The sequence below is a fragment of the Austrofundulus limnaeus genome, unplaced genomic scaffold (assembly GCF_001266775.1).
Source record: "Austrofundulus limnaeus strain Quisiro unplaced genomic scaffold, Austrofundulus_limnaeus-1.0 Scaffold12, whole genome shotgun sequence".
NCBI lineage: Eukaryota > Metazoa > Chordata > Actinopteri > Cyprinodontiformes > Rivulidae > Austrofundulus > Austrofundulus limnaeus.
In genome coordinates this window covers 4,345,654-4,359,207 of record NW_013952414.1, presented here as the reverse complement: position 1 = coordinate 4,359,207, position 13,554 = coordinate 4,345,654, and the positions used below count along the sequence as shown (strand labels likewise).

The 13,554-nt window shown below is 39.7% G+C and overlaps 1 protein-coding gene across 1 annotated transcript in view; it reads right to left on the bottom strand.

Annotated features, from left to right (window-relative positions):
• sema5a (sema domain, seven thrombospondin repeats (type 1 and type 1-like), transmembrane domain (TM) and short cytoplasmic domain, (semaphorin) 5A) overlaps nt 1–9,834 on the bottom strand; it is a 178,351-nt gene extending 168,517 nt beyond the window's left edge. The window contains exon 1 of the mRNA XM_014002365.1: nt 9,241–9,834. The gene's annotated coding sequence lies outside the window, so the exon portion shown is untranslated. The remainder of the gene's footprint in view (nt 1–9,240) is intronic.
• Between the last annotated feature and the right edge of the window lie 3,720 nt (nt 9,835–13,554).

The window sequence follows — 13,554 nt, the reverse complement described above, 5'->3', positions numbered from 1 at the left end:
GTCTTTCACATTAAATTCCAGTGAAATATATTTATGTTTGTGGTTGTAATGTGACAAAATATGGAAAAGTTCAAGGGGTATGAATACTTTTGCAATGATCCAAACCATACCTGAAGTCAGTCAAGAACAGTTTTACAGACCTCTATGGTCTTTACCTAAAAGAAAGATAGCTACAATAATATAAAACTCACATTATTTATACTGTAAACAAAACCACACCAACAAATTCAGCAAAAAGTTGAAAGAATGTATATTTACTGTGTAAAAAGAAGCAGAGAAAAGTTGAGCTTTATCTGAATAATGCTATATGACATTATTAGATTCCTAAAATAAGGTATAAAAAGTATTTCCTGCACTGGTAGCAAATTTTTTTTTTTTTATACAGTCTGATACTTTACATTATCCAGCCTAAGCTTTGCAAAAGGTCAAAGCATAAACCTTAAGGGGTCAGAAGATTATTAACAATGCAGGAAAGAACTGTGGTATGAATTTCTTATCAGTTTCTCTGTAATCTTTCTTTCTTGCTGAAGATTAGAGAGAGAATGGAACGGTTTCCTGTTAAAGCCAAAAATCACAGAAACCTCTGATTTAATCATTATTAAATATTGAAAAAGGCACTTTTTTACGGACAAGGCTTCATTTAATATGTAGCTGAGATTTTCTTTTTTTGTGAGAAAACTTAAAGTAAAAAAGTGTCATTTGATTGAAAGCATTAAGAATTAAAAGCATAAAAAGTTCAGACCCATRCCGCTTCTTACAGCCTACTTAAGCAGAAACAAAATCTCTAAATTACCAGCGACTCCGACGAGCGAACCCCCATTTGAACTTTGGTGTTGTGGGAGTTTGCGTGAGCTGACAGTGAGAGGACTTGSCTGGGGAAGATTTTATTGAGTAAGCATGCAGAAAATGTCAACGTAGAAAAGAATTTGAAAGTAAGATTCTTCTTCAGTTCTCTTTGTGTTTTGTTTTCCGCCTGTCTTGCCATCCTCTCTCTCTCTCCGTCCGTCTGTCTCTCGCTCTCTGAGGACCTTTAGCGCTGACAGCTGAATCCAACAGACCACTGCATCCAGGGACCGACTAGACGGACGCCTCTTGAGAAAAGCTCCTTATACAATTATTTCCCCCAAACCTGCTCCTCCTGCTGCTCACTGCTCGACGTATCACAGCTTCCATCTCCATCTCCTTCGTTTTCTCCCTCCCAGCCTTTATTTTTCCCTTCAGAACACAGACATCTTCCCTCTCTGTCTTGGAAAGTTCTTATCTTTTCACCTCTATCGGCCTCTTCTTTCTCTCCCCATATCTCGCCTCTCATCTCGCTCTGTATCTCTCCGCTGTTTCCTCGTTTTTTTCCCTTTTTTGTTGTTTTTTTTCTGCATGGCTGAACTACGTGTAGTGGACTGTTTTATCTTTTAGACGTTATCACAAACTTTCACATAAGCTAGGATGAAAAGAATTCACCATGCTCTGTAATTTTATTTTCTCATTCATCTGTTGCGAGCCGCGTCTTCTTGCAGCTTGATTTTTTTTACTTTTTTCTTTTTTTTTTTTGGTGGATTTCGCTCTGATAAGCTCTTAGTAATATTTCAAAGTGTAGATAAATGTTTTCATTTGCAAAAGATTAAAGGATTTTCTGTATTTATATCCTTTCACTGATCAAATTAGAGCTTGCTGTTTGTACTGCTGCAGCGGATGAAGCTCTAACAAAATCCCATCAAAAGAGTTTCTTTTGCTCTAATGATATCGACTAAAGATGAGATGCAACAGTGGAACGTCAGTATGGAAAAACCAAGAAAGATTTGTATGCTCAGTAACTTCTACTTGCTGAAACAAACAAAGCTCTATTGTTCCTTGAAGGAATGCATATCGCCCGTTACATTTCATGCAAGAGGTTTAGACTGAGATCATCTTTTTCTGAGAAATGACAAAATTGTAGCAACTTTGGACAAACCGCGAAAATATGGTTTCAAAGTTTTATTACAATCTAGCCAGTAGAATATGGGTTATTTGCCAACAGACAAACGTAACCAATTCCCAATGTTTAGGCAAAAATTTTAACCAAAGACAGACAGACACAATGAATAGCCCTTGGAGTATGTGTTGGAAAGCATTCTCAGTAAGGGAGTAGCCCTAGGTAAATGTACTTTACTTMTTTTGCTCTACTTTGTGATGTTTGTGTCTGTGAAAGGTGCTATAAATATAATTTACTTACTTAAATATGACATCATAATTTTTAAAATCAGGTTAAAGTTACCTAAAGACAACAAGACAGTTGCATCTGTCTACCTAACCAGTTAATTTCTATTTTGTTTGAGCAAATTATATAATTTTATTGGGGGGTTATTTTGACTTGATCAAATTATTGTGGGGGTCATAACCCCCCTAACCCTCTGCAAATTACGCCTATGATTCTCAGCTTCATCTAGACCAAATTTTAGCACAACACCTGCTAATTATACCCAATTTGAGAAGGGGGCTCTGCAGTCACTAAGTAGGAGTTTCTTATTTTGTGGGAGGAGTTGACCCAAGATGTGATTTGTTGAATTGATGGTGGAGTTTGAAGAAGCTGGGGGCAGMTGGGAGTAGCTTGGTCGAATTGACCAGGAAGCACATTTTTGTAAACATAGATTTTAGTCCTAACTCCAGACAGGAAGGTGCTAGCTTCACAAAATTTAAACATTGTACATCTGGAGAGAAATGTAACAAATTGGCTTGGTTATAACAGTCCTAACCTGCCTGTAAAAAGATAGCCAAAAATCGACAAGAATATGAGTATTAGTCAGAACTTGAGACAGGAAGGTGATTGCCACAYGAAATGTGAAGTCAATAAATTATGTTAACATGTTCACAATAAATTTTATTTAAGTATTTTTTTCTGTTTTAAACTGTACATAGACAGTCAATAAGTCATTATTTTACTATTAACATTACTTCCTCTTGTTGCTCCACAAGACAAGTCAATCTGACCAAYTAYGGTTAGKGTAAACCCCGCCCACACAYCAAMTCCGTCAATCACGGTTAGGGCAAACTYATCCCACAGAGCAATAYGTACTGCAGARACCCCTWCTTGTCCAATTTTGGGTTTTCTAAAGTCAGTTGGCAGCCATGTTGAACTCTATTGGCTCCAAAAGTTAACCAGCTGAAGAAAGACATCTGTCTATGGGTTCATGAAATATTTTGCTAACACAGACACACAAACAATATCATCACCTCCTGCCTTTGGTGGTGGGCAACAATGATGACTGGCACATTAATGCGCACAGACAACTGCACCTCTGCTTCCATAATGTYTGGCTGCTAATTTAGCTGTGACTAAACATAGCAGAGCGCTAAATTCTCACAGGAGGCAGTCCAGTTTCGCTCTCACCTCTGAGGTACGAGCTGCAGCGCCAAGAGAAGAAGTTCCTACAAAAGAGAAATATACGAGCCGARAGCTGCCATCAAATAAACCTCTCATTCGAGCTTCAATGTCATCCATCTTTGTGAGAAATACAGCTGGGTGACAGCCCAGAGAGGGGAGGGAGGAAAAAAAAAGGATGTTTCTCCCTCTGAGAGTCTGCATGCGCGCTTGGAGAAAACTCATGACTCATTGCACCCTGCGAACGGCCTTCGTGGCACTCCATCAGTCTGTAAACAAAGACCAGCAGAACCTCTTCCCCTCCTCAGTCTTTCATTTTCAAATCCCCCCGCCCCCGCTCCCGACTCATTACGCCTCATCACACCCTCTCACTGCCACTGTGCTCCCCCACTCGTCTCCCTCCTCACAGAAATCACACYGACACAAGTGAGAGAAAAATGTAAAATGAACTTTTCAGGTGTTTTCATGAAAACAGAAATTCCCGCAAAGTCGTGTTCATTCCTACAGCTGCGGCTGTCTGTTCACAAGTTACTGATCAAATCGAGCAGAGATGTAAGGTTCCAGAAATTTAACACGTATTGAAGAACCATAAGAGGTATGGAGCTGAGCTCAGCTGGGCTGACACAGAGTGATAACGTGCCGAAACCAGGCTGCAACTGGCGGTGTCCCAATACCAGTTTTTCTTCAACCAAGTAAACAAGTACTTCAATTTGGGTACTCGCCAATACCAAGTACTTACTGAGTACTTACCGAGTACTTACTGAGTAAGGACCTAAACATTACATATTGATTTTAAAGAAATTTTTATAAATTTAAAACAAGGTGGCTCATTTTCCTTGTAGACTGCATCAAATCAATTATACAGCATGAAATCTACTGTTGCAACATTAAATAAATTAAAAACAACAAATAAGATTTTCTTTAAAGTGGGGTTATTAAGCGTTTGAGCTTTATATCCCGTAATAAAGTCATTATCTCATCAAAAACATACTCAGAGTGATGCTTTGACTCATTTATGCATGCTTGAGAAATCCTTGAATCTCCTGTAGACATGTGGAGCTGCCTAAACACTTGCTGGTACAAAGCACTGCCTATTTACTCAAAGCTCCTCCCTGTTGCTCAGTCTGCAGCTGAGCTCCCGCCCCACGGAGCACCCCTCCCCCTGAAGCATTGTTGTGAAGATGTGGTGAAGTGGGAATGTTGGAAACGGTAGGAGATTCTTAAAAAGACAGGGTCAATTACAAGGATTTCAGTCATATTTATTTTTAACATGCTGTATACAGTTTTTTCACAACAACTGAAGGCAACATAGTTACTTGATTGTGGTACAGAATTAAACTATGTGCCTGAGAATACAACCCCCCTTAAATTTGTATAATTTTCTTAAACATGGAGCTGACAAACTTTTCACAGAAATGTAAAGTGCAACACATCCAACAGCATATCGAATCCTGTATCGATACCAATATCAGTCCAGAGTATTGGGGCATTACAAACGAGTACGATAGCTTGTTAATATCAGGCCACTGGTATCAGGGACACCACTAGCTGTAACTGTTGGTGACTAGCTGGCAACTAAATATTGTGAAAGAATATTTAATTTTTGGTTGATGTCTCACTCAACTCTGAGCATTCACGACCAAATGACCAATGAGCCCAATGCACGCCTTGCAAAATTGTGGTCTAGGCTGTGCACATTGTTTTTTTGTCCACATCAGCCAGAATCGTACCCAACTCAACTCGTTTTGTACACATTTTGRCAGCTGTCCCCACATTTATTATTCAGTCTGCTAGCATACACCATTTTAAGTTGAAAGTATTCAGATTTTGGACAGCTTAAAGTGCCTGTGACACGCCTATCCTTCAAATACAATAAGTCAAAGAAAGCATCTTTAAAATTAAGAAAATTGGCATAGTACACATGATTTTACGAATTTGGTCACATAACTGGCCTATTTTCTTTTGAATTTGGCTCAGCCAAAGTGAAACAGGAAGTGACAACAAAGGGGAACTCATTAATAAAACAAACTCTCTGGTCTTTGTTTATTAAAACAACATTATTTGAACTTGAACTCTTCTTCATCTCTCTTTGCTGGAAACTCAAAATAATCTAAAGAAATATCAGACTCTTCTCTACGGTCTGTTGTTGGCTTTTGTTACAATGCTCTGTTTACATGCAGACATTCCCCTTTGACATCACTTCCTGTTTYTTCACATGCAAATATCTGAACAACCGTTCATCTCAGTGGAGTGAATTTTGTTTTGGAATACGTTACCAATGTTATCTTTCCAAAAATGCTTTCATGTTTATTTCAAAAATCTGTTGTCACAGGCCCTTTAATCATAAACAACTTTATTCTACCTTATTTTTCTCTGTGACACAAAGGTGAAACCTGGAATTCCACATCAGCCCATTTCAAATCTCAACATGCACAGGAGGTTTAAGGTGTTGTAAAAGTGCCTTTCAGCTTAAAAAGTTAACTATATTCAGCTCTCCTGCTGTCTCAGAAGTTTGAATCCATGTCTTCTCTTTTTAAACATCTGTTTGACTTGATCCTTTGTTTAAAAAAAAGAGAAAATTTGGGGATTAATATTTATTCATGACCTAAATAGTCTCCCTCCCTCTTTCCTCCTTTGCACATGGGTAACAGAAAAATTCCTCTACTTTAGAGAAAGGGACACAGCTAATGTAGTGTAAAAGAGCCRGTGAGTGAAAGAGGGCTTAGAGGAGATAATTCCCACCAACGTGTCGACATCAAGCTGGACGTTTCACTCAAATCGCAGACATCCATCCTCAGATCTAAGAGGCAGAAATAATAGCGCATCCAGAGAGTCAAATTGTTTCCTACACCTGCTCTCTGCCTGTTTAACATGCAGTGTGAAATTACAGTGCCTTCCTCTGCCTGTTTTACAAAGAAACATGCCATCAGAGAGCCGCAGCCAGTGTGTTTGTCTGCTGCACGAGCGCCTCGGCTCTTTTATTCCGTCAATTTCACCTATTTTCACATGTCTGCCTTAATTTTGAACGTGGTTTCTCTCGAATTCACTTTATTCCAGCTGTGCTTTTGCATTCCTTGCCTGTCTGTTTTGGAAGCACGAGACCTTTCGCAGCCAACCTTGATGGAAAAAGATGCGAAACGCTTCGGGTACCGAGTKAGTGAAAAATGAACAACGGGCAGACGACAGATGTCAGCACGCTTGATGACTTTCTCACAATGTCTCTTCTCGACAAGTTCGTGGTTAAAAAAAATGTAAAAAAAAAAGTGCTGTGAATGAAAAACTTTCATTTCCTTTGTGACGGACGTGCTCTCAAATCCACTGTGGGAAGCCTTGGAGTTGCCATAGAAACAACACACACATCTCACTAAATGACTGACAAAAGAAAAAAAATGAAAATAATAAAAAGATGTTTAMTGACACCTTGGCAACTTCCTCTGCTATGTAGGGATGAACAGAAAAAGCGTGAATTTGCACCAGTGGCTCAAATAGTCATGAACCAACTCCCGAAAAGTGGGATAGTAAAAAAAAAACATTTCTTTTTCTCCTCATCTTTCAACACAAAAGAATGGTCCTCTAGATGGATAAAAGCAGGAGTGGCGGCAAGAACAAGGGAAGGATTAGATAATGGCAAAATGGTTGTGATGTAGAAATACCCCCGGGGTAAGAGAGAGGACAAAAAGCAGCGGGGAACAACAGTAAGCCACTCCAGCTTTTGTTTGTGTCTCCAAGTTTACTCACATAAAAGCAATAAATCATCCGCTGAGGGGAATCTGCAAAATCACTGCTTCCATGCAGCTCCCAGCCAACAACCACAGATCCTTTGTGATCTGCAGACAAAAGCTGACCCTAAAAACTTCCATCTTGCCGGTGCCAGATAAATAAGCAAGCAGGGGTCCTAAAGAGCAGCGAGGGGTCAGAGGGTAATGACTGTTTAGTTTACACGTGCGTGATTATGCCTCTTACTCTCACTCTCGTTGGGATGCTGAATCACAAAGGTCAACAACAATGAGCTTGTCATTCTGCGGGTTTCCATGGCGACCACGCCCCCGCCCCTCGAGGCCGGCAGGGTCGTTTTCATCAGATTCCTCCTGGATGAGGCTAATTGCTGTGTTTGAGCTCGGTGTCAGAGCTCAGGCGAACCCCCGTCCCAAYGCAAACATGAGAGACGCTGGTCAAACACAGAGCCTGAGAATGAGTGACTGCTCCTCACTGTAGCTCTGTACGCTGCTCCTATAGATGAGCGTACGTTTTTTGTTGTTGTTGTTGTTGCTGTTTTACACCTGCAAACCTAATTAAAATGCAGAATCCCCCCTCTCCTAGTGTCTATTTAAATACCTGATTTTGTTTTCCAGTAAAGTGCCTTCAAATGCACATCACAGCTCTCATAGAACCTCAGCTATGCCTTAAAATAAAATGAGACGATCGACTGAAATTCAAATTACTTTATACCACTTCAGTGTTCTTTTCTTCTCTCTGAATTTCCTAAAATAAAATCAAGTGGCTTTATTATTTTATCTTATTTTTTGCCAAAAGGCATTAAACCGTATTATCCAGGCTCAACACCTGCATGACCTTACTCCTCTCTCGTTTCTTTCCACCCTTGAAGGTATTTCCGAAGACCAATAAAAAGCCGGGATGCCGTGGGTGAATTAAGGCACTGTCACCAATTTGAGCCCCTCRCAACTAAAACAAGTGTTTAATCAGAGATGATCTCCTGATCACAAACCTTTTGAATAGCAGCGGGAAAGAAAAGCACGTTGGGTTCTGCAGAGCGGATGAACAATATTTACAAAAACTGCTGGTTGTCTAATAAGATGCATGCCTCAGGCTTGTGAAACATTTGTGGATAGATGATCGAGTAAACAATTAAGTTTCTTCAATCATATAATCTGAAACTTGCTGGAGGAACAGAGCCGTGGGGTATGTCTGGTGAACTCATGTAGCATCTAATTTAACATATCTTCTCACAGATCTGTTTACTACTTTTTTTACACCAATTATACCACTTAAGATGTACCACACACACGGTATATAAAYGGAATTTGCAGCAAAGCTCAGATTCCACGAACGTAATTCCCTCATGGTTTTACAAATTCACAAGTTAGAAGGACAGCTCTRGTTGTACACAGTTACTCCAAAAGCTTGAAGTGAAGTGAATGGATAAATATTTTAACAGATAAAGGGGRAAAAAGCTGCTTACAATCAGTTCCTCATTAAATATTCTGTTCTTGACCTTTGAGCATGCAAGTTGTTTCCAGTATTGAAAGGTCACAAGCAAGTTGTTAATTGTGATTTTATGAATAATGTGAAGTTCAAGTAGCAGGAAAATAAATCAAAAGTTAATTAGAAATACAAGATCGTCAAAAATCCCAATAAAAACAGTTTTATGAAGGCATAAATTTATCGGTTTAAACATCTAATAAGTTGTTTTCAAAATCCTGATAATTGTCATTCAGATGAAGTCATGACCAAAGTCAGACTTTCACTGTGATCTTTCCACACTGATCCGTTTGTACTGACACCAGGACCTCGAGTATGAAGATGTTGGCAGGAAAGACCAGACAAACACAGCTGTGAGTGTGGGAATATAAATGTTTCAGCCCTTTGATACCACGATGGCTGCACTCTGTGAGCACCACCAAGTGGACAGAAATAAAGAGCCCAAAACTTCTCAAACTGGTTATTTCTGTTGTGGGGCTGTGGACAGGTTTGGGTTTGATGCTGGATTCTGGCACATTTTCACACTGCAACATGAATTTAATGTCCTCACAAAATTGATTGATTTTCACAAATGTTCATTCATGTTGAAGAAAATAAGCCCGGCATGTTGAAAATGACAAATATCAGCGTGCAACTAGAGATACAAAGAAAAAGCAGCTTCTTACCAAGTGAGGTGCCAAACTCCCGTTCATGAAGCAAGGAGCGAAGCTGCGCGTCTCGTCCGGCTGAGAGGAGTGAGGTGAGGCAACATGGAATATCCTCACTGCGTGTGCGTCTCTAGAAACATCGACCTCTGTTAAAAAAAAAAAAAAAAGAAAAGAAAGAAAAAAACTCCTCGTGTCTCCCTGCAGAGATTCCTGTGCGCTCTGGCTCGTTCCTCCGGAGCCCCGTGTGCTATTTGTGCCCCGTGGGGAAGCGCTGTGCGCCGGTGGCTCCTCGGCGCACGGCTTGTAACCGGACACCGCACTGACTGTAGCGCTGCGCCACACACACACACGCACCCTCCTCTTAAACGCAGTGGGGCAAAAACAAATAGTAAAAAATAGATATTTAAAAACAAAAAAGGCAGCTGCGTCTGAAAAGCCGGAAAGTTTCTGTGCTTGTGCGCAGAGAAAACAGCCGGAGGAGGTGACGGTGGCTGTTGGCTCCACAAAGCTGCTTTCACTTTACAGCTGCGCAGCTCGGGAGAAGAGCAAGCAGGGTTTTGTTGGCAGAGGACTGCCCGCCCCCCCTCTACTTTTGCGCGTCCAGCGGCGAGGAGAGACGTGGCTGCGACGTGCAGCTGTCCTGCAGGTGGAGGAGAAGAAGAGAAATGTGGACCAGAAAACTCTGAAGCAACAAGTGGAATGACTGATTTACTAGGTTTGACATCTATTATGATACATTCATCTGGATGGAGGTCAGCAAAAACAGGGGGGAAAGAGGCAACAAAAGGCCGTAAAGGTAAATGGTACCAGGGGCACGGATGAGATGGGGGGACCAAGCCATCAGCAAAAGATTTCAACCCAAGGTATTTTTGCATAATTTGGTCTTGGCTGCCGGGCCCCCAAAAAAGTATTTAACTAACCACTATATGTGGGGTTGCTGCAGGTGGTCAGATCTAGGTTCAGCAACAGTTTGTGCTCAAAGAATGAGGTCAGCTGATTACCTGAATATACTGAATGACCAGGTTATTCCATCAATGGGTTGTTTCTTCCCTGATGGCATGGCCATATTCCAAGATGACGATGCCAGAATTCATGGGGCTCTTATTGTGAAAGAGTGGTTCAGGGAGCATGAGGCATCATTTTCACACATGGACTGCTGTGAGAGATGCGAGAAGGTCAGACCCTACCATCATCAATTCAAGATCTTGGTGAAAAATTAATGCAACACTGGATGGAAATAAATCTTGTGACATTACAGAAGCTTACTGAAACAATACCACAGTGAACGTAATCAAAGCGTTGGGTGGTCCAACGAAATATGCAGGGGTGCCCAGCCTTTTTTTGAACCAAGATCTACTTTAAAGTCGGCAGTTTGCTGAGATACTTGTCCAGTCTGAGTATCACAAAAACTATGTTCATCTCCCTACTCCTAACATCTTTAAAGTAAATAAAACAGAACATAATGTGTTACTAAAGTTTAAGTATTTAAAACTAAATTATCTTCTTAATCATCTACTTACCTAAAAAAAAAAAAAAAGATTAAATCCTTATCTCCTGACAGAGAAACAGAAAATTGGTGGAACTAAAAGGATAAGTTTTTTATACCTCCTTCAGTTGGAGGGCTGGAAACCTTCCCAGTRAGACAACCACAACAGTGCCGCCCATTTTTCAAAATCAAAGTACACAATATAAAACGCCCTCATTTACACTCACTATTTACAAAAAGTGTCTTACAAAAGGTGCTGATTCACAAATCTCATTAGAGTGTATGACTTGTTTTTGGCCAGGCAGTGTGTGTAGAGTTCAAACCCATGTGTGAATAGTTTGCACCAAAATGCCATTATAGAATTATTTAAAATCAAGGATAAACAGCGATAAACATTGTTAAACAAACAGCTTCTCAATCAACACTCCACACATTATGAAACTGTTATTTGTCTGGAATATCGCCAACCACCAAAACCTGCCTTCAATATAGTTTATTTTAACATTGGTGTGCAAACCCGTTAGTGTAAACAACATTTATAAAAAACACTGAGCACATTTATTTATAAAAAAAATCTATGTGCTGTAAATGAAACTCACATTTTAAACGACAAACAGTCATATGACCTATTTCTTTCTGTTGGAAATGTTAACACTTTAAATTTCAAGATTTCACTTAACTTCTCAATAAAATAACATTATGCATAAAAAATACATTTAGTTATTCACCTTTATTTAGCTTAAGACCAAGCAGCATTTAATGTCAGACTAGCTAAGCTACTTAACATTTCAAAAACAATTACACGTCTGGTAAAGTGAACAGGCATTTTTTTAATGCTCTGTTTTTTGTTTTTTCGTTTCTTTCTATATTAAATCGACACCACTGGCTACCTGCACTGTCACAGACACAACTAGTCCCTCTAGGACCCTGGGGAATGGTGCATTCATCATACTGAAAGACAGAAGTTTTAGTTCTGAACAGCATAACCTCAAAGCTGAACACTCCCAGTGCATCATAGCCTTCCAAATATACAAAAAAATATGTGCATTTATTGTTTACGTGAGCAGCAGATAGCAGGAATTCAAATCAGGCTGGTGAGTTTAATCCAACTTTCCAAGTTGGAGATTCAATTCTAGCTTGGGTTTCGGAAATTTCGACATTCGTAAATGCACCATTAGGAGAACACATACAGTACGCTGGAGTCTCAATGGATGCTCAATGTAACAGAACATCAGCTTTAATCAGAGAGTGGAACAGATAAGAAATCGCTGGAGGAGAAACTGACTCATTTGGGAACAGCTCAGAAAGAACACAGAGTCTTGAAAATAAAGATGAGCAGGGGTTTACCAGTTTGACCACTATTTTATAAACCGTTATACTGACAGTTTAACAAATGGTTATTCTGACAGACGTTTGACAGTTTTTCAGTTACTGATAATTCAATAATCCTTCTCTCCCCTCAGGTTGATGCAGGCGTCATCTGTCTTTAATCGCCTCCACTCATCCAAACGGTTCAGTTGTTCCTGCACTTCACATCTGGATTACTGTAACACTTTTGTCTTAGGTCTCCCACAAAAGTTGCTTCATTTGGTCCAGAACTTAGCTGCACGTGATCTGACCAGAACTCCCTCTTTGAACAACGTCACTCCATTTCTGCAGCAGCTTCATTGGCTTTCTGTTAGCKCTCACACTGACTGTAAAATTCTGCTTCTCACTGTTAAGCCCATTCCCAATCCGGCTGGTATCTTTTTTGATCTTTTGCAAACTACCACACCCACTCATATTCGTAGGTCTTCATCTTCCATTCAACGTACTTCTCACTGAGTCCGTCTGATCACCGTGGGGGCTTGAGTTTTCAGCCCCTCTGCTCTCCCGTTCCTCCTGACATTCATGACTCTGACTCCATTTTCAAATCCCCCGTCTGAAAACACGCCGGTTAAAAGTCATTCTCACTCTGATCGTTTTCATCTTTTGCTGTTTTCAATTTGTGTTTTTAAATTGTTCCATTAATGCGATTCCCAAAGTTTTACAAAACTTCCGACATAAAATAATAGCAGCAAAGACTTGTGACTCGTCTGTTCTCAGTATAAAGATAGAAACTTCACTAAAACCCAATGAAACACAAYGACAATACATACTGTCTTCACAGCCAGGAATAACTGAAGTTGAGAGACATGTTAGCGGTCTGGTTGTTTTTTTAATGGTATCAAAAAGAAGACACTGATGTATTTGTGTGTATATGTAGATAAATAATTTGTGTGTTTGTGTAATATCTGTAAATATCAGTTATCAGCCATAACATCATCATACATCGATATTGGCTGAAATTTTCATATCGGTACATCCCTAGGTGACCATGGATGTTTTAAAAAGTAATATGTAAAATGTAATTATTCTTATTCTTCTTATTATTATTTTCTGCATACAGTGCCCCATGCTGCACCAGAAGTGCTATAGCTAGCTGCTGCCACTTGCTCTAAAAATATGTAAAAAACGTAACAAAACATAGGTAGCAATACAAATGTTTATTAAAGTGTTTAAATCATGCTTAGAATAGCTGATAGCTCATTTAAATTCATTTTCACCAAACTGAGWTTATTCAACTCYATCTACAGCAGGTAAGATATTGTTTATAACATTTCTACAGAACACCAACTCCAAATATCTCAGCTTTCAATTTAGGCCAATCTGACTGTAATCACTGGGCTGTCTACAGGAACTCAGTTGTTCATTTTTCTAGATGAGGTCCTTGCAGACAAAAGCCATTCTTATTAATTTACAAATTTAAATATTTACCGTGTCAGAAATAATCTTGTGAGACAGAAAGAGAAGAGAAGAGCAGCGTT